Source organism: Macrotis lagotis, chromosome 3 (genome assembly GCF_037893015.1).
Source record: "Macrotis lagotis isolate mMagLag1 chromosome 3, bilby.v1.9.chrom.fasta, whole genome shotgun sequence".
NCBI classification, from domain to species: domain Eukaryota; kingdom Metazoa; phylum Chordata; class Mammalia; order Peramelemorphia; family Peramelidae; genus Macrotis; species Macrotis lagotis.
Window position 1 is genome coordinate 115,133,879 of NC_133660.1, and position 27,324 is coordinate 115,161,202.

The 27,324-nt window shown below is 37.2% G+C and overlaps 1 long non-coding RNA gene and 1 pseudogene across 1 annotated transcript; both read left to right on the forward strand.

Annotated features, from left to right (window-relative positions):
* The first annotated feature begins 4,673 nt into the window (after positions 1-4,673).
* Positions 4,674-20,038, forward strand: LOC141516211 (uncharacterized). The gene is made up of 3 exons (XR_012476631.1): positions 4,674-4,755; positions 11,300-11,497; positions 17,183-20,038. It is a non-coding gene; the product is annotated as an uncharacterized LOC141516211 (long non-coding RNA).
* A 2,194-nt stretch (positions 20,039-22,232) lies between these two features.
* Positions 22,233-22,734, forward strand: LOC141516212 (small ribosomal subunit protein eS19 pseudogene; annotated as a pseudogene).
* The last annotated feature ends 4,590 nt before the right edge of the window (positions 22,735-27,324 follow it).

Consider the following 27,324-nt stretch of genomic DNA (forward strand, 5'->3'; position numbering starts at 1 on the left):
TGTGTTTTCCCTCCTATATTCAACCTTGCTCTCCCTTTTTCCCTTTCCTTCATTCTGTTTATTCCCCCTTTCCTACCCTTCCCCTTTCCCCCTTTTAACACTTTAAAGGTAAGATAAGTTTCTCAACTTAACTGAGTGTGTGTATGTTAAGCCAATCTGATGAGAGTAAGATTCAGGTGGTTCTCACCTCCTCCCTTCTTTCCCTCTATTGCAATAAGTCCTTTGTACTTCTTAATGTAATGAGATTTATCCCATTCAGTCTCTTCCATCCTCTCATCTCTTTAGTGTGTCCCCCACCCCTTTTTTAGGTTTTTGCAAGGCAATGGGGTTAAGTGGCTTGCCCAAGGCCACACATCTAGGTAATTATTAAGTGTCTGAGGCCTGATTTGAACTCAGGCACTCCTGACTCCAGGGCTGGTGCTCTATCCACTGTGCCACCTAGCCGCCCCTACTGCCCCCTTTTTACGGAAGTGTTGCTTGTAAATCATTCTATCTGAGTCACAAAAAGTTCTTGAGTGTCCATCGCTTCTGGCTATTCTCTCTACTAGAATTACAATTATTGAGAGTTATTAGAGTCTTTCTCTCAGGTAAGCATATTTACAGTTTCATTTTATTGGGTAACAGTTTTTCAAATAAGTCATGTGTATCCATCTCTTCTGTATTAAATTCTCTCTAATAGAGTTACAATTCTCAAGAGTTGTTAAAGGTTTTCTTCCAGGTTGGGATATTGCCAGTTTTATCTTATTTGATAAGTTTTTTTTTTCCCTTCCCTCCCCCCCCCTTTTAAAAAAATTTTACCTTTTCATGTGTCTCTTGAATCTCCTATTTGACATTCAGATTTTCTATTAAGCTCTGGTCTTTTCATCAGGAAAAGTTGGAACTCTCCTATTTCATTAAATGTCCATCTTTTGCCCTGGAAGAGAAGGCTCAGCTTTGCTGGACAGTGGATTCTTGGCTGCATTCCAAGCTCCCTTGCTTTTTTGGAATATTGCATTGCAGGCCTTTCAATCCCTTAATAACTTAATAACTGCCAGATCCTGTGTAATCCTTTATTAAAATTTTTTTTAAATTTATTTAAGGCAATGGGGTTAAGTGACTTGCCCAAGGTCACAAAATTAGGCAATTATTAAGTGTCTGAGATCAGGTTTGAACACAGGTCCTTCTGACTTCAGGGCCAGTGCTCTATTCACTGAGCCACCCAGCTACCCCCTGTGTAATCCTTACTGTGGCTCCTTGGTATTTAAATTGTTTCTTTCTGGCTGCTTGCAGGATTTTCTCTTTTATCTGATAGTTCTGGAATTTGGCTACAATATTCCTTGGTGTTTTCATTTTGGGAATCCCTTTCCAGAGGGGATCGGTGTATTTTTTCAATAACTATTTTGCCCTCTGGTTCCATATCAGGGCAGTTTTCTATCACTAAATCCTGTAATATTAAGTCCAGGCTTTTATTCTCTTCAATGTTTTCAGGAAGACCAATAATTTTTAGGTTATCTTTTCTAGATCTATTCTCAAGGTCAGTGGTTTTGCTGATGAGGTAATTAACATTTTCTTCTATTTTTTTCAATTTTTTGGTTTTGTTTAATGGATTCTTGTCTCGTGAAGTCATTGTTTTCCAGACACCATTCTTTTTTTTAAGGAAGAATTTTCTTCATTTACCTTTTGCAACTCCTTTTCCAATTGGTCAGTTCTATTTTTATAAGAGTTTTCCCTTAGATCATTTGAGGTTTGAGTATTTTCTTTTTAGATTTATCCGATTGTATTTTCCAGGAATTTGTTTCCTTGTTGCAAGGTGTTAATTTTCTCTTAGATTTCTTTTCCCAAATTTTCCAATTGATTTTCAAACTCCTTCCTGTTTTCTTCATGGAAATCTTTCTGTACTAGAGAACAGATCATATTCTCCTCAGAGGTTCTACATCTCTCTGAATTAGGGTCTTTTCCTTCTAGGAATTTTTCTATGGTCCCCTTTTCTTCTGGCCTTTCTTCATTATCCTAAGACCTTGAGTTGGGGAGGGGCTTGTTTACAGAGGTTTGGTATTGAGATCCCAAGAGGCTTTACTCACTGAGTATAGTATCTCCAGCTGGCCAGTAGGGAGTACTAGAGGCTTTGCTCACTGAGTGGCTAGTAGGTGTTGGAGGCTTTTCTCACCAAATGTAATATCTTCTCCCAGACAGTAGAGGGTGCTAGAGGCTGGAGCCTACCATCCAGCCCTTCCTCTAAGTCCCAGACCATCAGTCCCATGGCCATGCCTCCATGCTTGGGTTGTTTCTCAGAGAGAAGTGGTTCCCATGGTGAAGTGGTTCTGCCAGCAAAAGCCCAGGGGCTGCTTAGATTAGTCCTGCTCTCACCCCTCCCCCATTGGCTGTGGGCACTCTGTACTCACCACACCCCCCACCCCCAAAGACAGACCTTGAGGTTCATGTTGTTTTCCTACCTTCTCTTTCTGGGTTTTGTCATAGGACTTCCATTAAGAGGTTTCTTTCATATTGTTTATGAAGGAAGATCAGGAGACCTTAGCACAGGACCTGGCTTCTCTCCACCATCTTGGAAGGAAGTATCTCTCTTTTGAATTCTTTCTAAATTTGCAGCAAAATCATTGAGTGAATGTTATTCCTTTTAAATGCTAGTGTAGAGATCTGGACATAGTACTCTAAAAAAGGGTCCAACCTGAAATGGGCCTTGGGAAGATTACTTCATTGATTATTACAGTATATAATCAATAATGTATTCTAGTTTGCTATTTCTTTTCTGAGCAAAAACAGTATACTGCTGACCAAAGGCTGGACCATTCTGAGATTTATATCTCTTTTTATTATTTCTTTTTTGAGTTTCAAATTCTCTACCTCCCTCCTATCCTTTCCCTCACTCCAAAAAAACAAACAAAATGATATCAATTATGCAATGTGAATTTATGCAAGATGTTTCTATAATAGCCATATTGCAAAAAAGCAAAAAAAATAAATAAAACTATACTTCAATTTGCACTTAGCATTAATCGGTTCTGTCTTTGGAGGTGGACAGAATTTTTTTCATCATGAATCCTTTGGAATTATCTGATCAGAGTAGCCAAGTCTTTCATAGTTGATCATCATTACAACATTGCTGTTACTGTTCACAGGGATCACCTGGTTCATCTCATTTCATTTTGCATCAGTTCATATAGACCTTATCATATTTTCTTTGTTATCACCCCCTTATCATTCTTATAGCACAGAATTATACCATCACAATCATATGCCACAACTTGTTTATCTATGCCCCAATTGATGAGCGTTCTCTCAATTTCTAATTCTTTGCCTCTAACAAAGAACTACTACAAATATTTGTGTGTGTATATATATATATATATATATATATATATATATATATATATATATTTCTTTTCCTTTGATCTTTTTGGGCTACAGGCCTAAAAGTGGTATTGCTAGGTCAAAGAGTATGGACTTTTAGAGTCCAAATGGTATATTTCCAAATTACTCTCCAGAATGATTAGCCTAGTGTCTTATTTTCCCTCAACCTCTCTAACATTTGTCATTTCTGATAGGTATGAGTTGTTTTAATTTGAATTTCTCTAATCAATAATGGTTTAGAGCAATTTTTCTTTCATTATAAATAACTTTGATTTTTTTCCCTGAAAGTTGACTGTTTTATATTCTTTGACCATCAATTGAGGAATGCATTTTATTTTTATATGTTTATTTGATTCAGTTTTCTATTTTTTTGAGAAGTGAGGCCTTTATCAGAGAAACTTGCTAATTTTTTTTTGATATTGCTTCTGTGTCTAGGGTAACTTTTTCTGTTCTCTGATCTTTTCATCAGGAATGCTAAAAAGTCCTCTATTTTATTCAGTATCCATCTTTTCCCATGAAAAGATTCCCATCATGTAAGTTTATGCTCAGTTTTTATGGGTGGATTGTAACCTCAGCTCCTTTGACTTTCAGAATGTCCCATTCCATTTAATCCCTTTGTGTTATTTTGACTATGACCTGACAGTATTTGAATTGCCTTTTTTTGAGCACTGGGACTGATAGCTCTGAAATTTGGTTATAATATTCTGAGGAGTTTTCATTTTAGAACCTCTTTCAGGGGGTGATTGGTAGATTTTTTCCATTTCTATTTTACCTTCTGGATCAACATTATTAGAGCAATTTTCCTTTATAGCTTCTTGAAAAATGATTTCTAGGCTCTATTATTAATTGGAGCTTTTAGATAGTCCAATGATTCTAAAATTATCTCTCTTTTTCTTTCTTCTGAGTCAGTTGTTTTTCAAATGAAATATTTCACATTTTCTCCTATTTTTCATTCTTTTAACTTTGTTTTATTGCTTCTTGATGTCTCACAATTCTAATTTTTAAGGAATTGTTTGTATCTTTCTTTATTCAAACACAGTCATAGCTCCTCTTGTATTCTTGTTTGTTTACATGCCCATGTACTAGCTTATATTTGTCCTTAATTATCATTCTGCTTGATTTTGAGCAGTCAGTGAGCATTTAAGATGCATTTACATCTAGGAATAGAAAATATAATTTGGACAAAAGATAGTCCCTCCCTCTAGGAGCTTACACTTTCTGACTTCTTTCTGAAGATGAATTCTCTATTAAAGAGGAAGCTGACACAAAAGGAAACTAAAAAATCTAGAGGATGTGTGAAAAAAAAGGTTCTGTGCACTGTGTCGGGGGAGGATGATAGAGTCATTCTGACAGGAATGAAGATATGGGCTGACATGGTAATCCTCATTACTGTGGAGATTCTGAGAGGTAAGAGAAGTACAAAGGTAAAAAAGTAAATTTCCAAGAGTAGACAGGTTTCTGTGACATGATAGATTACATCTGGACAGGAGGAAGAACATCCTGGATTGAATCAAAGATCATTTTACAGAGATTTTTCTAAAACACTTGTATTTCTCCAAAAGAAGGGAAAGTCAGAAAACTAAATTATTCTTTTCTGACGAGGCTTCCTTTATCTCACAGAAAGTCAAAGTAAATAATGGCTTCTTTTAAGTGGTGATTTTTAATATATTAGAATTTTTGAGTCATTCAGCTTTAGGGTAATCAGAGAATATTTCATTGTTTTTATTTATAAAACACCTTGTATACTTTTCTGCCCTCAGGAAACTAACAGTCTACTCGTGTATATGCATGTATATGTGTGTGCATGTGTGTATGTGTGTATGTGTGTGTATATGTGTAAAGATATGGAACACACATATAGATCTGATTAGACATATCTGATCTTTTTGGTAGGAAGATAGTACAAACAAATTGGGGTTGGAGGAAGCAAAAACCCTATCTGATATGTTATATGAATTAAACATTTAAGGAAGTGATAGATTTTAATAGGAATAGGTAAAACAAGGATGAATTCTAGTCATATGGGTATACCCAAAAACTATAAACTAGGCAAAATCATGGAGACTAGATCTGGAATGCCAAGTTCAAGACAGAGTCATTAAGTCAGTTTGGCTGAACATTGATTATTATGCATCAAAATTAAAAATATTGAAGTGGAAGTACTTTTAAAATAACAATTGGAGATATTTTCATTTTATCTTAGAGGTGATAGAGAATCACTGAAGTTTCTTGAATTAGATGGTCAGAATTATCATTTAGGCATACATCTAAGTTAGTATGTTCTTTGAAGAGGTGATTATACTGATTTAAATATAATCCAAAGTAGCTGTAACTAGATACATATTGTATTTCCCCATGTATAAGATGCACCTTAATTTGGAGGCTAAAAATTTGGAAAAAATCTATTAATATAAAAATATTGAACTCAAGTTTTATTCATCATAAAATTCAAACAATTCCTCATTACCCTCAAAACTCCCATTCTCATTTTCATCTGTGTTTGATGACGAATCATTGTCTTTGGAGAGGCTCTGACTGCTCTCCTGCCTGTGTTCTTGACCACAAGCACTGCCTGGGCAAGTGTGGTATGTGGACACATGCTTAGTCCATTCCATTTCATGATCCTGAAGTACCAGTTGTGTCCTCCTTGAAAATCAGTCACTTCTTGGTCATCAGCAGTTCTTCTGGCCTCCTGCTGAATGATCTTTGTGGACCACAGGAATTCTTTTTTTTTGGGGGGGGGGTAAGGCAATGGGGTTAAATGACTCCTAAGGTCACACAGCTAGGTAATTAGGACCTGAGGTCAAATTTGAACTCAGGTTCTCCTGACTCCGTGCTCTGCCCACTGTGCCACCTAGCTGCCCCCTGGACACAGGAATTCTAACTGCCCTTTGCTCTTCAATCCATCTCTTCAGTTCCCTCTCTAATTCAAGTCATTTTATTTACTTGCCTCTCATGGCCCTCCTCTGCTGGGGTATTTTCATTTGAGTTTCTTCTTCCTGTAGTCAGTCTGAATTGTTTCCTCAGTTGGAGGAGGACCAGATTGATGTTGAGCAGCACGATTTCCATTCACTTTTGCAAAATGGATCACTTTGAACTTGAATTCAGCACTGTACAAAAACTCTTTTCTAAGCCATTTCTGGGCAGAATGTAGTAAAATGTCACCTAATATAACAGTAACAACTGCAAAACAAAGACAACAAAGTGTGAAAAAGTGGAAAATGCAAGTAAAAAATCTACAACCTCTGTATAAGATGCTCCCAGTTTTTAGACCCCAAATTTTTTGAAAAAGGGTGCATCTTATACACAAACTATATAAATACTTTAATAAATAAAAGTGACTGTTTTCTATTTCTTTTTCTGTGAATATAACTGTAGTAACAAACATATTAGGATATGTGGCAGAACATGACTCCTTTTGTGTATTTAAATAGTCAATGAAAATATAGTTTGTGTCACTATTTGCAATTGATTTTTTACTTTCCTTTCTCTAAATATATCAAAGTAGTCAGGTCTCCCAGAAGATCTCACAATGTCCTTAAAAAAACAATGAAGTACCATGAATTAGAGTTTGTGTTTTTTTTAAGAAAAACTTAGTTCTTTTACTTAGAACTTGGTTAGACATCAAAGACTCTAATGTCATCCATTACATCCCAGATTATCCAAAGTCATTCACTGCATCCCAAGTCTTTATCAATTGTCTTGACTTTTATCCAGTCACTGGATTTCAATGACTGTGGAAAAGAGAGAGTGGGGTTAAGGACTTTGAGCAACTCCATCTCCCTTAAATCCAATTTACAGGCAAGTCAAGACATCACCTAAGATGATATTTGACTTCTTCAAAAGCTGAGAATGAGCAAAAACATTTCTTTCCCAAAGTGGAATAACCACATAGAATTTGGTTGTGGATAAGTCATGAAAAGAGGCCAAAGAACCACTTCCAAAGAGAAACTCCTCCTCCTCCTCATATTGGAGACTCCCTGATAATTTTTTTGTTTGCTTATTGTTTTACTGTCATGAATTTAATGATGCAAGTGAACACAAACATTTTCATATACAAAGAAAAACAGAGAAAGGGAATTATATATAAAATGATGAGTTTCTATAATCTATAACTTGAGTTTTTAAAAAAGTATATGTTTAACATGGCAATTTTAATATTGCTCAGCTTCTTTGACCCTTTCCTTCTTCTCTCTTCTGTACATTTAAAATAATGTTTACTTGAAACTCCTTATTTTCCTTTTTTGAATTACTATTCCCTTATTCCCCCCCCCACAATCCTCCCTCCCATTAAGAAAAGCATCATCCTGCCCTTGGAACAAATAATCCTGTCAAACAATTTATACATAGGGCACATCTAGAAATATTAGCTCTTATTCTATCCTTCTGGTCTATCCTGCCAAGAGGTAGAAAGCATATTTTATCTCAATGTGAGTTAAGATTTTCATACTATTTTTTTCCCTTTACAATATTGTGCTCATTTTATAAATTGTTCTATTGTTGCTATTCACTTCACTCTGCATCACTTCATTCAAGTCTTCCCTGGATACCTTCCACTTTTAACATCTGGGGAACAATCATCACGCAACAAGAATTCTGTTAGCTACTAGTCCCTAAATCTGACCTCTTCATGACTACTGGTGGAATATGGAGAGAAACTTCATTCCATTCTATTTTCTCCACCAATCTCATAGCTTGAGTTTTTCTGCCGATCAGAAGAGAAATGCTATTCCATTAGTGCTCTCTCTCCCTGATCTCCTGGCCTGGCCTAGGTATGGTCTGACTCAAGGAAAAGAGAGAAATGGCATTTCCCCTGCCCCTCATATTGGTCCCCTCATTTGAACTGCCTAATACTACTTTAAATTTTTTTTAAACTGTATTTATTATTTTATTTTTCTCTGGTTACAAGCAAAAAAAAGTTGCAGCATTCACTTTTAAAGCTTTAAGTTCCAAAGTCTTTCATTCCTTCCCATTCCATGCCCCCTCATTGAGAAAGCAAGTTATTTGATATAAGTTAAAAATGTATAATCATCAAGGAAGAGATGGACAACATAATGAAAAACAAACTAGATAATTTTGATTACATTAAATTAAAAAAAGTTTTTGCACAGACAAAACCATTGTAACCAAGATCAAAAGAAATGTATTAAATTGGGAAACAATTTTTGCAACTAGTATTTCTGATACAGGACTTATTTTTAAAATATACAGAGAACTGAGCCAAATTTTTTTTAAAAAGAAGCCATTTCCCAATTGACAAATGGTCAAAGGATATGCAAAGGCAATTTACAGATGAGGAGATCAAAGCAATCCATAGTCATATGAAAAATTGCTCTAAGTCACTACTTATTAGAGAAATGCAAATTAAAGCCTCTCTGAGATGCCACCTCACATCTCTCAGACTGGCCAATATGACCAGAAAGGACAATGATCAATGTTGGAAAGGATGTGGGAAATCTGGGACACTAATATATTGTTGGTGGAGTTGTGAACTTATCCAACCTTTCTGTAGAGCAATTTGGAATTATGCCTAAAGGGCAACAAAAATGTGCATACCCTTTCATCCAGCAACACCATTACTGGGTCTATACCCTGAAGAGATCATGAAAAGGGGTAAAAACTTCACTTGTACAAAAATATTCATAGCAGCCCTGTTTGTGGTGGCAAAGAAATGAGCAGAATCAGAACATTGTACACCCTAACAGCAACATGGGGGTGATGATCAACCTTAATGAACTTGCTTCCATCAGTGCAACAATCAGGTACAATCTTGGGGTATCTGTGATGAAGAATACCATCTGTATGCAAAGAAAGGATTGTGAAGTTTAAACAAAGGCCAAAGACTATTACCATTTTTAATTTTTAAAAACCCTGTTATCTTATTATGTAATTTTGCTATCTCTTATACTTTAATTTTTTCTTTAAGGATATGGTTTCTCTCTCATCACATTCAACTTAGATCAATGTATACCATGGAAATGATGTAAAGACTAACAGACTGCCTTCTGTGGGGGGTGGGGGGTAGGGAAGTGAGACCAGGGGAAAAATTTTAAAATTCAAAATAATTAAATAAATTTTCATTTCTTCTAGAATATAGACCTAGTAGTGGGATTGCTAGGTGAAGGGGTAAAGTTAGTTTTATAACCTTTGGGGCATAGTTCCAAATTGTTCTACAGAATTGCTGAATCTTTCACAACTCTCCCAACAATGCATTAATGTCTCACTTTTCCCACAACCCCTCTAACATTTGCCATTTTTCTATTTTGGTCCTATTAGTCAATCCAGTAGCAATGATGTAGTACCTCAGAATTGTTCCAACTGCATTTCTCCTGTCAATAGTGAGTTAGGACATTTAAAAAATGATTTAAATATATAACATTGATAATCTCATCTGCAAATTGTTCATATATTTTGATCATTTATCAATTGGGGAATGGTCCTTATTTTTTAATAAATTTGACTCAGTTCTCTACATTCAAGAAATGAAGTCTTTATCAGAGAAACTTGTTTCAATATTTTTTTTCCATGGTTGTTACTGCTAATTGTATTTCCTGTCGATTCACATTTATTCTATTCTCCCTTTCCTTTTATCCATTCCCTCCTCAAAAGTGTTTTATATATGACTAGCCCCTGCCGCAATCTTCCCTCCCTTTTATCACCTAGCCCCTTTCTTCCATCCTTTTCCTTTCCTACTTTCCTCTAGGTAAAGACAGATTTCTATACACAATTGATTGTATCTAATATTCCTTCTCTGAGTTGAATCTGAGATGAGTAAGACTCATTTACTTCCTCTCGCTTTCCCTCTTTGACTCCACTTCAAAAGCTTTTTCTTCTTTCCATGCAGGAATATAAGCAGATCAACATCATGTCCCTTATGATTTACCTTTCCTGTTACCTTTTTATGCTTCACTTGAGTCTTATATTTGAAGATCAAATTTTCTGTTCAGTTCTTGTCATTTCATCAGGAAAGTTTGAATGTCCTCTATTTTCATGAATGTCCATTTTTTCCCCTGAAAGAATATGTTCATTTTTCCTGGGTAGTTAATTTTTGGTTGTAATTCAAGATCTTTTGAATTCTGGTACAACATATTCCAAGCTCTATGATCCCTTTATTTGGAAGCAAATAAATCTTGTTATCCTGACTGTGTGAACTATTTCTTTCTGTCTGCTTGCAATATTTTCTCCCTGACTTGAGAGCTCTGAAATTTGGCTATAATATTCCTGGCAATTTTCATTTTGCAATCCTTTTCAGTAGATGATCAGTGGATTCTTTCAGTTTATATTTTACTCTCTGTTTCAAGAATAGCAGTTTTTCATGATAATTTCTAAGGTCTAGGCTCATTTTTTGGTCATGGCTTTCAGGTAGTACAGTAATTTTTAAATTATATCTTCTAGATCTGTTTTTCAGGTCAGTTGTTTTTCCAATGAGATTCACATTGTCTTCTAATTTTTCTTCTTTTTAATTTTGTTTCATTGTTTCTTGATTTCTCACAAAGTCATCAGCCTTCCTTTGCTTCAATCTCTATTTTAAGGGATTATTTTCTTTAGTGAGCTTTTGTATTGCCTTTTCCATTTGTTTAATTTTTCTTTTTAAGATAGTCTTCTCTTCATTGACTTTTTGAACTTCATTTCCATTTGACCCAATCTGATTTTCTTCAGTGTCTTTTTTTTGTATATCAAGGTGTTGATTGGGTTTTCATGGTTTTCCCACATCACTTTCATTTCTCTTCCAAATTTTTCCTCTCATTCCCTTATTTGATATTCAAAATCCTTTTTGAGTTCTATAACCTGAGACCAATTTGTATTTTTCTTGGAGTCTTTGAATATTATCTTCTTCTGAATGTATTTTATTTTCTATATAACCATAGTAGCTGTCAATATTTGGATATTTTCCTTCTGTTGCTTGCTCATTTCCCTAGCCTATGACTTGATTTTTAACTTTTTTTTTAAGGTGGGATTCTGCTTCCAGGATGAAGGATGTACTGTCTCAAGCTTTTCAGCACTACTAGTGATCTCCAAGTTTTCAATTATTCCAACGTCTTATGGGAGGTTATGACTACTCTCCTTGCCTGTGCTCTGGTCCGTGGGTGACCACAAGTACTTCTTTCTGCCCTGGAACTATGAGTGGGGTTCCTGCTCTGCTATAATAGTAAGTTCTGTGGTAATTCTGTTCTTCTTCCTGGGACTGGGGCCCCAGACTGTGACCCAGATCTGAGTTTGGACAAAGAAATAGAGTCCTGCCTCAGTGATAGCAAAGAGACCCCTGTAATCTCCATTATTATTATTATTATTACTATTATTATTATTACTATTATTATTATTATTATTATAGATTTTTTGCAAGGCAATGAGTTTCAGTGTCTTGCCCAAGGCCACACGGCTAGGTTACTATTAAGTATCTGAGGTCAGATTTGAACTCAGGTCCTCCTGACTCCAGGGCCAGTGCCCTATCCACTGCACCACCAAGCCAACCCTGTAATCTCCTTCTGATCCCCTTACCAACTGTGGGCTGAGAGCTTCAGAAACAGCTGTCTCTGTTGATTCAGTGGCTCCCACAGTCTGCTCCTGGTCTGCTGGGGTTTGGTCTGCTGAGACCTGGGATGGACTGTGCTCCAATCTCACCCTGGGGCACTAGAGTTTTTCCTGCTGACTTTCTAAATTGTCCTTGGCAATCCCTGGGCTGAGAGGTTTGGAAACCACTCAAGTCACCTGATTCCCTGTTCCTGGACAGTTGGAATCAGTTTGCTCTGTAGTACCTCACACTGCTCTGGTCTCCCTTACACCCAGTATAACAGACCCTTCCTGCTGATCTTCCAAGTTGAATTGGGCTGAAAAATTGTTTTACTCAGTCTTTTTGTGGGTTCTGCACTTTAAAATTTGGTTAGTGTCATTATTTAAAGGTATTGGAGTGGTTTGGGGAGAGCTCTGGTGAGTCCCTGCCTTTACTCCACCATTTTGGCTCTCATTATCTAACACTCTTAAAGGATTTCACCCTGAGGCCAAATCTCTGTGGGGGTTAATAATTATAAAAACTCATTCTTCAAAGATTAAGGCACTCCCACCTTGTCATTTCCTCTCCATCTCAATAATCTGAATCTCCTACTGCTCACATCCTTACTTTCAACCTTTTTAAATTACCACATCCTTTATTTTACCACAACTGATCTTAAAGCTAACTGCCCCTTTAATTGTACTTCCTTTTTTTTCCCTTTTCCTTTCCTTTTCTACTCCTTCCATCTTCTAGTTCCCAGTGAACTCTGACTCCTGAAGATACACCCTCTCTGGTATCCTTTCTATTCTTTTCCCTCATCTCCCCATTGCCATTTCCAAACTCACCCTTTATTATAATCACTCAGTAACTTCTCCTCTATATTTATTCTATATCTTATATCCAATCAAAAAATCCAATAGCTATTGTCTGTCTACCACCTGGCACACAGTCTTTACCCCACCCCAACTCTTGCCTCATGCTAAGGGGTTTATATGTGTGTGTGTGTGTGTGTGTGTGTGTGTGTGTGTGTGTGTGTGTGTATTGATACTCCTATCATTTTTCTTGGCCTGCCAAGCCTCATAGCCAACTATTCCTATACTGATACTGTTGAATGAAGCTGAAAATCATGAAGCCATACTGATTGAATCCCCCACAAATTTATGTTATATACTCTCACCTGGGTTTCTCTGTAGCAAGGTAATGCTTTCATGCCTTTTTAATTGAGTCACTATCATAATCATTATTACAGTTTTTCCAAATCTTTTTTCCCTTCCTCAAACCTCTCATAACTCCTCCTTCCTTGACTCTCTCAGATGTGAATCTTGCTTTATATTTCACTGAAAAATAGATCCATTCATCTAGTCCTCCCATTTCTCCTTTCCTCCTGATTCATATTGCTTAGATACCTTCCCTCACTATTTTCTCCCCATCTGCCACATATGAAGAAGTGACCCTTCTGCACTCAGAGTGACACCCTTGCATCCTGTCTTCTCCAGCAGATTGTCTCCTCCCTATAATCCCTGTCCTCTCATTTACCTTCAATCTCTCCCTGTCTACTGGCTGCTTCCCTACTTCATATTAACATAGCGGGCAATTTTATCTTACAAGATTTAGTCCCAAGTTCTACCCTATGGATATCCTTTTGGATTTGGCTTCAATCGCTCAACTTGTTATCAATTCATCCTACTTTGTATTAGCAAAAGCTAGACTTTTCATAATCTCACTAAAAAAATAACCATTTTTGCAAAGACTAGAAAATAGAAAAATTGCTTGGATTTTACAGGAAAATTTAAAAAGACAAAAGAAAAACTAAAAAAGAATTCCAATACCAAAAAAATCATGAAGTAAGAGATGTAAAGGAAACAACACCAGAGAAAGGTATGCTAAAACAGTAGCACAATTACCCTAGAAATAATGTAAAAATCAAATTTATAACAGACACACTCAAGAAATGAAATAAAAACAACCCCTCAACATTATCAACAAACAGTAAGAAGAGTTTAAGGGATAACTGAACTTAATCAACTAAAATTATCCCAAAAGTAATTAAAGGAAGAAAACTTTGTAGATGATGAGAAAATATGTAAAATAACCTAGAGAATATGAAAAGATCACTAAGTAAAAACTAATAGCAGGATTAATAAAGTCGAAAAGAGGGGGCGGCTAGGTGGCATAGTGGATAAAATACCGGCCTTGGAGTCAGGAGTACCTGGGTTCAAATCTGGCCTCAGACACTTAGTAATTACCTAGTTGTGTGGCCTTGGGCAAGCCACTTAACCCCACTTGCCTTGCAAAAACCTAAAAAAATAAAAAATAAAAAAAATAAAGTCGAAAAGAGAATGGAAGTTAATGCAGTTGAAATGAGAAAGTAAGCCCTAAAATATATTAGCTATAATATAAGATGTAAGCAATGCAGGTAAAAACTATGGGTTTGAAGGCCAGAGGGAACATGAGAGGAATCTCAAAGTTTTGGTAACCCAGAAAATATTAATGAATTAAATAATCCATTGACATTTTTCAGGAAATTATATATAGGAAAAAATTTCTAGCATTATGAAAAATAAATGAAATTCTGCAATTAGAAAGAATCCTGAGTAAGATAAACTCATACCCAACTCCTTGATGCATATCAGGACTTCAGAACTAAAGAAAGGGAAATGTAGACTTGATTTTCTAAAAAGAAAAGATTACCAACTCTGAATATTATAGGCCAGTAAACTTGACTTAAGTTCTTACCATTCATAAGAGGTATACTGTTGAGAACATATAGAAAAGGAAAGGGTGATGATTATGGAGAGCCATCATGGCTTCATTGAGAACAGATCACGGGGCAGCTAGGATAGAGCACCAGCCCTGGAGTCAGGAGAAACTGAGCTCAAATATGGTCTCAGACACTTAATAATTACCTAACTGTATGACCTTGGCCAAGTCACTTAAACTCATTGTTTTGCAAAGACAAAACAGAGAACAGATCATGACAGTCTAAATGTATTTCTTCTTATGATAGGATTACTAAACTTGTATAATCAAAGAAACACTGTAGATATAGTTAACCTAGATTTCAAAAAATTTTGTTAAACTATCTCATACTACTCTTATGGAAAATATCTCATATTTTTTTTTTCTTTGTGACATCGCACCTAGAGCTGTGGATTAAATGATGATGTAATTAGATTTAAAACTGGTTGAATAGCAGTATCAATACAATAATTAAAGGTTCGTTGTCAATTTGGCAGGAAGCCTTTGATAGAGAGCCACAAAGACCTATTATTGACTCTGTGTTATTTAACATTTTGTATCAATAATTAAGGCACAGGCTCAGAGTAACTGAGTTCAAATCCGGTCTTAGACACTTAATAATTACCTAGCTGTGTGGCCTTGGGCAAGCCACTTAACCCCATTTGCCTTGCAAAAACCTAAAAAAAAATAATTAAGGCACAGATAGCATATTCATCCAATTTACAGATAATATAAATCTGGAAAGGAGAAATGGCTTACCAGATAAGAGAGTGAGGATCCCAAAAGATTACTTTAACTTCATGAGTATAGGATATGTGAAAAAATTGTTGGAGAGCAGTTTACCTGAAAAAGATCTTGGGGAGGAGGATCTGAAGGACCCTCATTCTGAAACTGACATTAGCCAAAAAAGCTCATGGGATCCTTGGGGTGCATTAAGAAAATAAAAACTTCTTGGGGTAAAGCTAAGATGAGTTAAGAAAATAAAAACTTTATTGGGTGGAGAAGCCAGGAAGTTTCTTAAGTTCTCCTGGATTTACCTCAGAAACAATATTAATCAAGTCTTTAAATGAACTATGGAGTGACAGAACCCACAAAAGAACAGCAAGGTCTGTTATGGGTGGAGTGGATGTGTGCCCAGGCAAGGAACTGAAAATGAGTGGGCCAGTGACATGGGGGGCATGGGGGTACCTTTAGGAGGTTCTCAGTCACAGGAGAGATCTGGAGCAGAGGACTCTGGAGCCTGGCTCAGCAGACCAACCTCCCAGTAAGCCAGCTATGAGGACTCCAATGCAGTACCTGTTCAGTTGGCACAACTGGGCTTGATGCACCAGTCCAGACAGCAAGCTGCTAGCATTCCCAACCCAAAAGGCATCAACCCACTAAGCAACCTGCTGGCATTCTACATGCAGAAAGTCTGCAAACTTAGGACAGTGCCCAAACAAAATTCAGAATGAGTAAAAAAGGTCAGAGAAAAGCTGCGTCTATAGAAAATTACCTTAGAGAGACGGATGGTCAAAACACTATCGAAGATGAAAATGGCAGAAAAGTTACTACATGTGAAACTGAAAAGGAGAATATGAAGGAAGCACAAAAAATGAGTGAAGAATATAAATTATTTAAAAATAAAATTAGGCAGATGCAAAAACAAATGGAAAAAGATAACAGCTTCTTTAAAAATAGAATTGATCAAACAGAAAAGAAGATGCAAAAGCTAACTGAAGAAAATAATTTCTTGAAGAATAGACTGGTTCAAGTAGAGGCTAATGACACTATGAGACATCAGGAATCAGTAAAACAAAACTTAAAAAAATTAAAAAATAGAATAAAATGTAAAATAGTTCATTGGAAAAAAAAAAAAAACAAGTAGCCTGGAAAACAGACCCAGGAGAGTTAACTTAAGAATTATTGGACTACTAGAAAGCCCTGACCATAAAAGTGTCCGAACAACATCTTTTTTTTTTAATTAAAGATTTTCTTTATTTTGAATTTTACAATTTTCACCCCAATCTTACTTCCCTCCCCCAACCCCCCACAGAAAGCAATTGGTCAGTCTTTACATTGTTTCTATGCTGTACATTGATCCAAATTGAGTGTGATGAGAGAGAAATCATATCCTTAAAGAAGAAACATAAAGTATGAAAAATAGCAAGTTAAAACAATAAGATAGCAGTTTTTTTCTAAATTAAAGAGAATAGTCCTTGTACTTTGTTCAAACTCCATAGTTTATCTGAATACAGATGGTATTCTCCATTGCAGACAGCCCCAAATTGTCCCTGATGGTTGCACTGATGGAATGAGCAAGTCCATCAAGGTTGATCATTGCCCGCCCCCATGTTGCTGTTAGAGTATACAGTGTTTTTCTGGTTCTGCTGATCTCACTCAGCATCAATTCATGCAAATCCCTGCAGACTTCCCTGAATTCCCATCCCTCCTGGTTTCTAATAGAACAATAGTGTTCCATGATATACATATACCACAGTTTGCTAAGCTACTCCCCAATTGAAGGACATTTACTTGATTTCCAATTCTTTGCCACCACAAACAGGGGTGCTATGAATATTTTTGTACAAGTGATGTTTTTACCCTTTTTCATCATTTTTTCAGGTATAGACCCAGGAGTGGTATTGCTGGATCAAAGGGCATGCACATTTTTTGTTGCCCTTTGGGCGTATGAACAACATCTTTCAAAAAGTCACCAAGGAAAACTACCTTGAAAGCCTAGACCCAGAAGACAAAATAGTCATTGAATGAATGCACCAATTACCTCCTGAAAAGGATACAAAATTGAAAATATTAGGGCATATTGTACCTGAATTCCAGAATTATGAGATCAAGGAGAAAAATCTCATAGGACCAAAAAGAAGCAATTCAAATACCAAGCAACCACAGTCAGGATTATATAGGCTTTGGCACCATCAACATTAAAGGATCGAAGGGCTTAGAATGTGATATTCTGTAGGGCAAAGGAGCTTGTATTATAACCAAGAATCAATCACTCAGCAAAACCGAGAATACTCTTTTAGGGGAAAACTTGAACATTTAACAAAGCAGATGACTTTCACAATTTTCCAGGTTAAGAAACCAGAGTTGAACAGAAAATTTGATCTTCAAACATGAGGCACAAGAGATACATAGAAAGATAAATTGGGGAAAGAAAGAATGTTATTCAATAAGATTAAACTGGTTACTTCCCTACTTGAGAGAATGATATTCAAAACTTTAGAATTGTATCTCTATTAGTGGGAGTATACTTAGACAGAAGTTGATTTTGGTTGTTTTTTTGCAAGGCAATGGAGTTAAGTGACTTGCCCAAAGTCACACAGTTGGGTAATTATTAAGTGTCTAAGGTCGGATTTGAACTCAGGTCCTCTTGACTCCAGGACTGGTACTTTATCCACTAGCTGCCCTAATAAGCAGATTTTGATGCATGATTTAAAAAAATTAAGACATTAAAAAAAGAGAGAGATTATACTGGGATAGGAAGAAGGGGAGGCAGAATGGGGTAAATTGTATCACATGAAGAGGAAAAGAAGGGAGGATGGGGGGTGGAGCCAAGAAGGCAGCATGAAGGCAGCATTCCCAACAACTCCGACCCCCAACCCCCCCAAAAAAAAACAAATAAAGGATGGCTCTAGCCAAAATTTAGAGGGGCAGAAACCACAGAAAGACTGAGTGATAGTCCAAGATAACTTAGAAGTTCTGCAGGAAAGGTGAGCTTCAGCAGGATGCAGGGTTGAAAAAAAAGCTGCAGCCACAGTGCAGCCCAGTCCAGTGCAGCCCAGACATCACCTGCAATAGCCTGAAGGGGCAGTGAGAGAACTCTGCTACACCAGAATGAGTGTGGAGTGAGGGGCACTGGCCACAGAGCTTGTAGCAAGAATTGGGAGAAAGCAGCCTGCACCCCCAGAGATGGTAAGGGAAGTCTGCAGAGATCTCTCTGCTGTCCCTGGTGTAGGACTGGGCTGTTTGCCTACACTCAGACCCAGGGTGCAGTTTGGACTTTCATACTAAGATAGCTGGATCTTGCTTTATAGCCCCAGGGCAGAGGGCAGTGCTGCGGTCATCTACATATCAAAGCACGGCTTAGAGAGCATAAGACCTTGGAGGAATAAAGATCCCAGTGGAGTTTACCCCCAAAAAACAACCCCAAAGCCTTGGAAGTGTTGTAAATTAGTCTTGGATTGAGGAAATTAGTAAACATCAGAAAAAGAAGGATCTGACCATAGAGAATTACTTCAGTCCTATGAAAGATCAAAGCATATACTCAGATATGACAAAATTGAAGCTTCCATATCCAACACCTCCAAGAGAAATAGAAAATGGGCTCAGATTATGGATGAACTCAAAAAAGACTTTGAAACGCAATTAAGGGAGGTGGAGGAAAAATTGGGAGGACAAATGAGAGTGATATAGAAAAATCATGAAAACCAAATCAGCATCTTGGTGAAAGAAATACAAAAAAATACTGAAGAAAATAAGATGTTAAAAACCAGTTTAGGCCTAATAGAAAAAGCAAAACAAAAGGCAAATGAGGAGAAGAATGCCTTAAAAAGCAGAATTGGCCAGCTGGAGAAGGAGATAAAAAAAACTCTTTTGAAGAAATAACTCCTTCTAATGCAAAATGGAACTAAAGGAAGCTGATGACTTTGCAAGAAGGCAGGAAGAAATAAAACTCTGCCAAAAAAAGCCAAAAATTAGATGAAAATGTGAAATATCTCATTGGAAAAACAACAGGAAAAACAGATCCAGAAGAAATAATTTGAATATTATTGGACTATGTAGGGGTGGCTAGGTGGCGCAGTGGATAAAGCACCAGCCCTGGAGTCAGGAGTACCTGGGTTCAAATCTGGTCTCAAGACACTTAATAATTACCTAGCTGTGTGGCCTTGGGCAAGCCACTTAACCCCATTTGCCTTGCAAAAAAATCTAAAAAAAATTTATTGGACTATGTGAAAGCCACAACCAGGAGAAGAGCCTAGACTTCATTTTTCAGGAAATAATACAGCAAAACTGCCCTGAGATCCTAGAAGTGGAGGGTAAAATAGAAATCAAGAGAATTCACCAGTGATCCCCTGAAAGGGATCCCAAAAGAAAAACTTCCAGGAATATTATAGCCAAATTCCAAAACTCCCAAATCAAAGAGAAAATTCTAAAAACTGCCAGAAACTGACAATTCAACTACTGAAGCTCCATAGTCAGGATTACACAGGATCTGGCGATATCTGCATTAAGGGTTTGTAGGGATTGGAATATGATATTCTGGAAGGCAAAAGATCTTGGTTTACAACCGAGAATCAACTACCCAGCAAAAGTGAACATCCTCTTTTAGGGGAAAAGACAGATTTTCAATGGGAAAGGGGACTTTCAAACTTTCCTAACGAGATGAACAGGAACAGAAAGTTTGCTCCCCAAGTACAGGATGCTGGTGAACTATAGAGGGAGTGGAAGAGAGGAACTAACTATGAGGAACTTGATGATGTTGGACTGTTTGTATTCTTGCACTGGAATAAAATATTTATAACTCATATGAACTTTCTCATTTATAAGAGCTGTTAGAAGGAGCATATATAGACAGGACATAGGAAGGAGCAAAATATAATGGTATATGATGTGGTAATGGGATGGAGTCAATGGGCGATGGGGGAAAGTACTGGGAGGAAGGAAAAAGGAGATGAAGAAGAAGCTGAGAGATTTCACATAAGATTCAAGGGGGAAAAAAGCTTTTCCAATGGAGGGGAGGAGGGAAGGCAAAGGGGAATAAGTGAGCCTTCATTCTCATCAGAAATGGCTCAGGAAGGAAATGACATACTCACTTAATCAGGTGAGGAAATCTGTCTTGCCCTGGAGAAGGATTGGAGGAAAGGGACAGGATGAGGGGGGATGGGGGGAGGGAAGGGGGGGAATAGGTGATAGAAGAGAGGGAAGATCGAGGTACTCACTTTTGGACAGGGCCAGGATGAAAGGAGAGAGAGAGAGAGAATAGAATAAATGAGAGTGGGGAGAAATAGAGTGGAGGTACAGCTAGTAATAACAACTGAGGGAAAAATATTGAAGTAACTTCTCTGGTGAACTTATGATAGGGAAAGCAACTCACTCCAGACAGAGCCATTGAAATCTGAGTACAGACTAAAGTACATTTTTTTCCCTCTCTTTCTATTCTTGAGGTTTCCCATCTTCTTGAGGGGGGAGGGGGTTTATGTTTATTCTTATGTTTACTCTTATAATATTCAATTTACATCAATGTATGGCATGGAAACAATGTAGAGACTGTCAGACAGCCTGGGGGGGGAGGGAGGAGGGAGGAAAAGTTGTAGAATTCAGAGCCTTGCAAAAAATGATGGTTATATATTACTGTTGTATATAATTGGAAAACAAATAAAATGATAAAATAAAAAAGGAGGGGTTAAAATTGCTTGAATCTTACATTTGTTGGATTTGACTCAAAGAGGGAAGATCACAGATGCTCAGTTGGGTTTAGAAATTTATCTTACCCTTCAGGCATTAGGAGGAGGAAAGGGGGAAAGAGCAGGAGGAACTGATAGAAGGGAGGCAACACAGAACAGGAAAAGTAAAAGAGGAAAGGGAAAAGAAAAGAGAGGGCACTGATAAAAGTAGGGAAGAGTGAAGGAGGCAATATTCAGAAACAAAACCCAGGTGAGGAGAGGAGGATGAAAGGAGAAAGAGTAGTACTAATGGAGGAGAGATAGAGTGGAGTTAGTAAAAAATAAAGTTAGTAATTATAGCTATGAATGTGAATGGGATGAACTCTCCCAAAAAATGGAAGCAGATAGCAGAGTGGATTAAAAACCAGAATCCTACAATATGTTATCTACAAGAAATTCATTTGAAGCAGAGAGATACATACAGAGTAAAGGTAAAAGATTGGAAAAGAATATATTATTTGTTAGCTGAGGTGAAAAAAGCAGGGGTAGCAATCACTATCTCAGACAAAGTAAAAGCAAAACCAAATCTCATTAAAAGTGATAAGGAAGAAAACTACATTTTCCCAAAAGGTGCCAGAGACAATAATTTTAATATTGAACATATATGCACCAAGTGTTATAGTATCCATATTCTTAGTGAAGAAGTTAAATGAGTTACAGAAATACATAGAGAGCCAAATATGCTGGTGGAGGACCCTAACCTCTATCTTTCAGAACAAGATAACTCTCACCACAAATAAACAAGAAGGAAGTTAAGGAGGTAAAGAGAATTTTAGAAAAATTAGATATGATAGATCTCTGTAGAAAACTGAATGGAGATAGAAAGGAACATACCTTCTTCTCAGGATATACCTTCTGAATGAACTCCTCAGCAACTTCTAAGAAACCTACAGAAAAACTGACCTGGCATAAAATTGATTGCTGGTATAAAAAACTCACAATTGGGGCGACTAGGTGGTGCAGTGGATAAAGCATCAGCCCTGGAGTCAGGAGTACCTGGGTTCAAATCCGGTCTCAGACACTTAATAATTACCTAGCTGTGTAGCCTTAGGCAAGCCACTTAACCCCATTTGCCTTGCAAAAACCTAAAAAAAAAAAAAGAAAGAAAATTAACTGGAAATTAAATAATCTAATTTTTTAAAATGAGTGGTTCAAGCAAGAAATCATAGAAATAGTTAATATTTCGCTTTCCCCTGGCTGGCTGTGCGGATCCCCCACGATGCCCGGGGTCACCGTGAAGGACGTGAACCAGCAGGAGTTCATGTGGGCGCTGGCCGCCTTCCTGAAGAAGTCAGGGAGGCTGAAGGTCCCCGAGTGGGTGGACACGGTGAAGCTGGCCAAGCACAAGGAACTGGCGCCCTACGATGAGAACTGGTTCTACACACGGGCAGCTTCCACAGCCCGCCACCTGTACCTACCCGGCGGCGCCGGTGTGGGCTCCATGACCAAGATCTACTGGGGCCGCCAGCGCAACGGCGTCATGTCCAGCCACTTAGCAGAGGCTCCAAGAGCGTGGCCCGCAGGGTGCTGCAGACGCTCGAGGGGCTCAAGATGGTGGAGAAGGACCAGGACGGGGGCCGGAAGCTGACACCTCAGGGACAGAGAGACCTGGACAGAATTGCCGGACAGGTGGCAGCTGCCAACAAGAAACATTAGGACACACCACGTCGGATTCATTAATAAATGCCTTGTTCTTCCTAAAAAAAAAAAAAGAAGAAAGAAAGAAAGAAATAGTTAATATTTCATCCAAGACAATGGCAATAATGAGACAATATACAAAAACTTTTGGAATACAGTCAAAGCAGTTATTAGGGAGAATATTATATTTCTAAATGCTTACATGAATAAAATGGAGAAAGAGGGGATCAATAAATTGAGCATGCAACTAAAAAAAAAAAAGCTAGAAAAAGAACAAATCAAAAATCTCCAATTATATACAAAGTTAAAAGTTCTGAAAATCAAATTCTTCTTTCATAACATGATTAATATGGAAATGTGTTTATCGTAGTTATACATATATAACCTATTTTAGTTTGCTCTGTCAGGGGTACAAAGGAAGGGATGGAGGGAGATAAAAGTAAAACTAAAAACTTTACCAAAAATGATTGCTGAAAACTATTTTGCATGTAGGAAAAATTAACTAAACAGAAAAAAAAAGATAAGCTTCCAGGAATAAGGAGATTCCATTATATTCTGATCTGCTTGAACTACATATATGGTGTGGTCAGTTAGTCAATAAACATTTATTGAGCACCTTAAGAGCTTTCTGAACTCATATTTGTCTGTTTAGCCACAGTTGGACACACTATACTTGATTCCAGCATAGCGACCTCTTCCAGAATAAAGGACAATTCCTATTAAGTGCTAGACATTGTATTAAGTGTTGGGAAATATGAAGAAAGGTAAGACAGGTCCTGATCTTGAAGAAATCAAATGAGAGACAACAAACTACTATGTACAAACAATATATAATCAAATATATAATATGTGACTCAGGACTCTGTGTGTGTGTGTGTGTGTGTGTGTGTGTGTGTGTGTGTGTGTGTCTCTCTGTTTGTGTACACATTTTGCAATTGTCTCTCCCTTTGGAATCTCAGTTCCTTGAAAGTCATCATTTTTTTCTGTTTACCACAGTACCTGGAGGCAGTCACTTTGTAAATACTTGTTCATTGACTAGTGCTATCTGAATATCATATGGTACTATTATTTCAAAATGTATAAGGAAACACTTACAGACTCTGACTCACTCTACAAATGTTGGACATGGTCATATATGGTTAGTATATGAGGTTCCCTTACTCTGTAGTGTCTGACATTTGAATAGCTGAAGGTGTGTGATTGTAGTGCAGAGGATGGTCATGGAAAGAGGGTTCAGAAGGGGTTGTGATCCCAAAGATGCCTTCTTTGGAGAAGAAACTAACCCCTTGATTGAATACAAACTTCTTAAACCTATGGATTGTCTCACTTTCGTGTTTATGATCCCACATCTAAGCACTTTGAAATTGGATGGAGAAAAGGCAAGAGACAGCCCCAGCTTTCAAGGATCTCAATCTAATGGAGGAGACAACATTCAAAAAGACTGTACAAATAGGATAAATTGGAAATAACAAAGGGAAAGCATTTTTAAAAGGAAATCAGGGATGCAGAAGCCAAGATTTTAGCTATGGATTAAAGGAAACTGAGGAAACCAAGGGGGTGAGGAGGAAGAGAATTCTAGACATTAGAAATAACCAATGAAAATGCCCAGAATTGGGAGATGGAGAGTCTTATGTGAATAGCTAGGAGTCCAGTGCCATTGTAAAGTTAGGTAGGGGGCAAAGTTATAAGGGGCTTTGAACATCTAACATGATTTTTTAAATTTTTTTGAAATTTATTTATTTTTGAATTTTACAATTTTCCCCCAATCTTGCTTCCTTCCCCCTACCCCCACAGAAGGCAGTCTGATAGTCTTTACATTGTTTCCATGCTATACATTAATCCAAATTGAATGTGCTGAGAAATCATATCCTTAAGGAAAAAATAAAGTATAAGAGATAGTAAAAATTACATAAGATACCTCTTTTTAATTAGAGGTGATAGTCTTTGGTCTTTGTTCAAACTCCACAATTCTTTCTCTGGATACAGTTGATATTCTACATCACAGATACCCCAAATTGTCCCTGATTGTTGCACTGATGAAATGAGTAAGTCCGTTAAGACTGATCATCACCCCCATGTTGCTGTTAGGGTGTACAATGTTCTTCTGATTCTGCTCATCTCACTCAGCATCAGTTCATGCAAATCCCTCCAGGCTTCTCTGAATTCCCATCCCTTCTGGTTTCTGATAGAACAGTAGTGTTACATCACATACTTATACCACAGTTTATTAAGCCATTCCCCAGTTGATGGACATTCACTCAATTTCCAATTCTTTGCCACCACAAACAGGGCTGCTATGAATATTTTTGTTCAAGTGATGTTTTCACCCCTTTTCATGATCTCTTCAGGGTATAGACCCCAGTAGTGATATTACTGGATCAAAGGGTATGCACATTTTTATTGCCATATGGGCATAATTCCAAATTGCTCTCCAGAAAGTTTGGATTAGTTCATAGCTCCACCAACAAGGCATTATATCCCAAATTTTCCCCATCCCCTCCAACACTGATCATTATCCTTTCTGGTCATATTAGTCAATCTGAGAGGTGTGAGGTGGTACCTCAGAGATGCTTTAATTTGTACTTTTCTAATCAGTAATGATTTAGAGCAGTTTTTCATATAACTTCAGATAGTTTCGATTTCCTCATCTGAAAATTGCTTTTGTATATCCTTTGATCATTTGTCAATTGGGGAATGGCTTGTTTTTTATAAATTTGACTCAATTCTCTATATTTTAGAAATGAGTCCTTTGTCAAAAATATTAGATATATAATATTTCCCAATCTACTACATTTCTTTTGATCTTGTTTAGAGTGGTTTTGTTTGTGCAAAAGCTGTTTAATTTACTATAATCAAAATTATCAGTTTTTTTTTATAATGTTCTCTATCTCTTCCTTATTCATAAACTACTCCCCTTTCCATAGATCAATAGGTAAACTAATTTGATTATAATATTGTCTTTTATGTCTAAATCTTCTGCCTATTTTGATCTTATCTTGGTATAGGCTGTAAGATGTTGGTCTAATTCCAGTTTCTGTCATACTATTTTCCGGTTTTCCCAAAAGATTTTATTGAAGAGTGAGTTCTTATCTCAGAAGCTAGACTCTTTGGGTTTATCAAACAGTAGATTACTATAATCATTGCTTGCTGTCTCTTTTGTACCTAATCTATTCCACTGATCCACACCACTCTGTGTCTTAGCCAAACAGTTTTGATGACTGAAGCTTTATAAATTTTAGATTTTATCATTAAATCCCTTGATAATCTTGAACTTAGCTACATATGAATTGAGCTACAATTTTTCCTAGCTCACTAAAGTAATTTTTTTGGAAGTTTGATTGGCATAGCACTAAATAAGTAGTTTAATTTATGTAGAATTGTCATTTTTATTATTTTTGCTTGACCTATCCATGAGCAGTTGATATTTGCCCAGTTATTTAGTTCTAATTTTATTTGTGTAAAAAAAATTGTTTTCATAGAGTTTCTGAGTCTGCCTTGACAGGTAGACTCCTAAGTATTTTATGTTGTCTGATATTATTTTAGGTGGGATTTCTCTTTCCAATTCTTGCTGCTGTATCTTATTGGTAGTATGTAGAAATGCTAAGGATTTATGTGGGTTTATTTTATATCCTATGACTTTGCTAAAGTTGTTAATTCTTTCCACTAGTATTTTAGATGATTTTTTTTGAAAGTTCTCTAGGTATATCATCAGGTTATCTGCAAAGAGTGAGAGTTTTGTTTCTTCTTTCCCAATTCTAATTCCTTCAATTTCTTTTTTCTTCTCTTATTGGTGAAGTTAACATTTCTAATACAATATTGAATTATAGTGATAATGAGCATCCTTGTTTCATCCCTAATCATATTGGGAATACTTCTAGCTGATCCCCATTGCATATAATGCTTGTTGATGGTTTCGGGTAGATATTGCTTATCATTATAAGTAAAAATCCATTTATTCCTATGCTCTCTACTATTTTTAGTGGGAATAGGTTATGAATTTTGTCAAAGGCTTTTTTTCAGCATCTATTAAGATAATCATATTATTTCTGTTAGGTTTATTAATGATATAGTCAATTATGATGGCAGTTTTCCTAATATTGAACTAATCTTGCATTCCTGGAATAAATCCTGCTAGTGATAACTTGCTGTGATTGCTTTGCTAATATTTTATTTAAGATTTTTGTAATCGAGGGTGGAGCCAAGATGGAGAAAAGAGAGGATCTTGTCCTAGGTGCTCTATCATAAAACGTACAAACTAAGGACTCTAAATTTCTGAGAGACAGAACCCACAGAGGGGGCCAATGAGGCAGTTCTCCTACTCAAGGTAACCTGGAAAAGAGCAGAAAGGCTCTGCTCCCCGGGGTAGGAGGAGCAGCCCGCCAGAGGGGTGGCCGCCAGAGGGGTGGCCTACCAGAGCGAAAGAACTTCAGCCTCCCAGAGGCAGCCCCAGGGAGCTGGGAGCCGGGGCTCACAGCAGCAGGGGAGTTTCCTGAGCTACACCCCAGGGAGCACCGGGCACAAATTGGGGGAACAGCCGGGGAACCTCTGCCAGAGCGAGCACGTGAAGCCCAGCCCTCAGGGCACACAGTGAGCATCTTGGTCAAGGAAGTCCAGATCCAAGAAACAGAAGCAGGTGGAGGTGGTAAGCAGGAGCTCCCAGGGCAT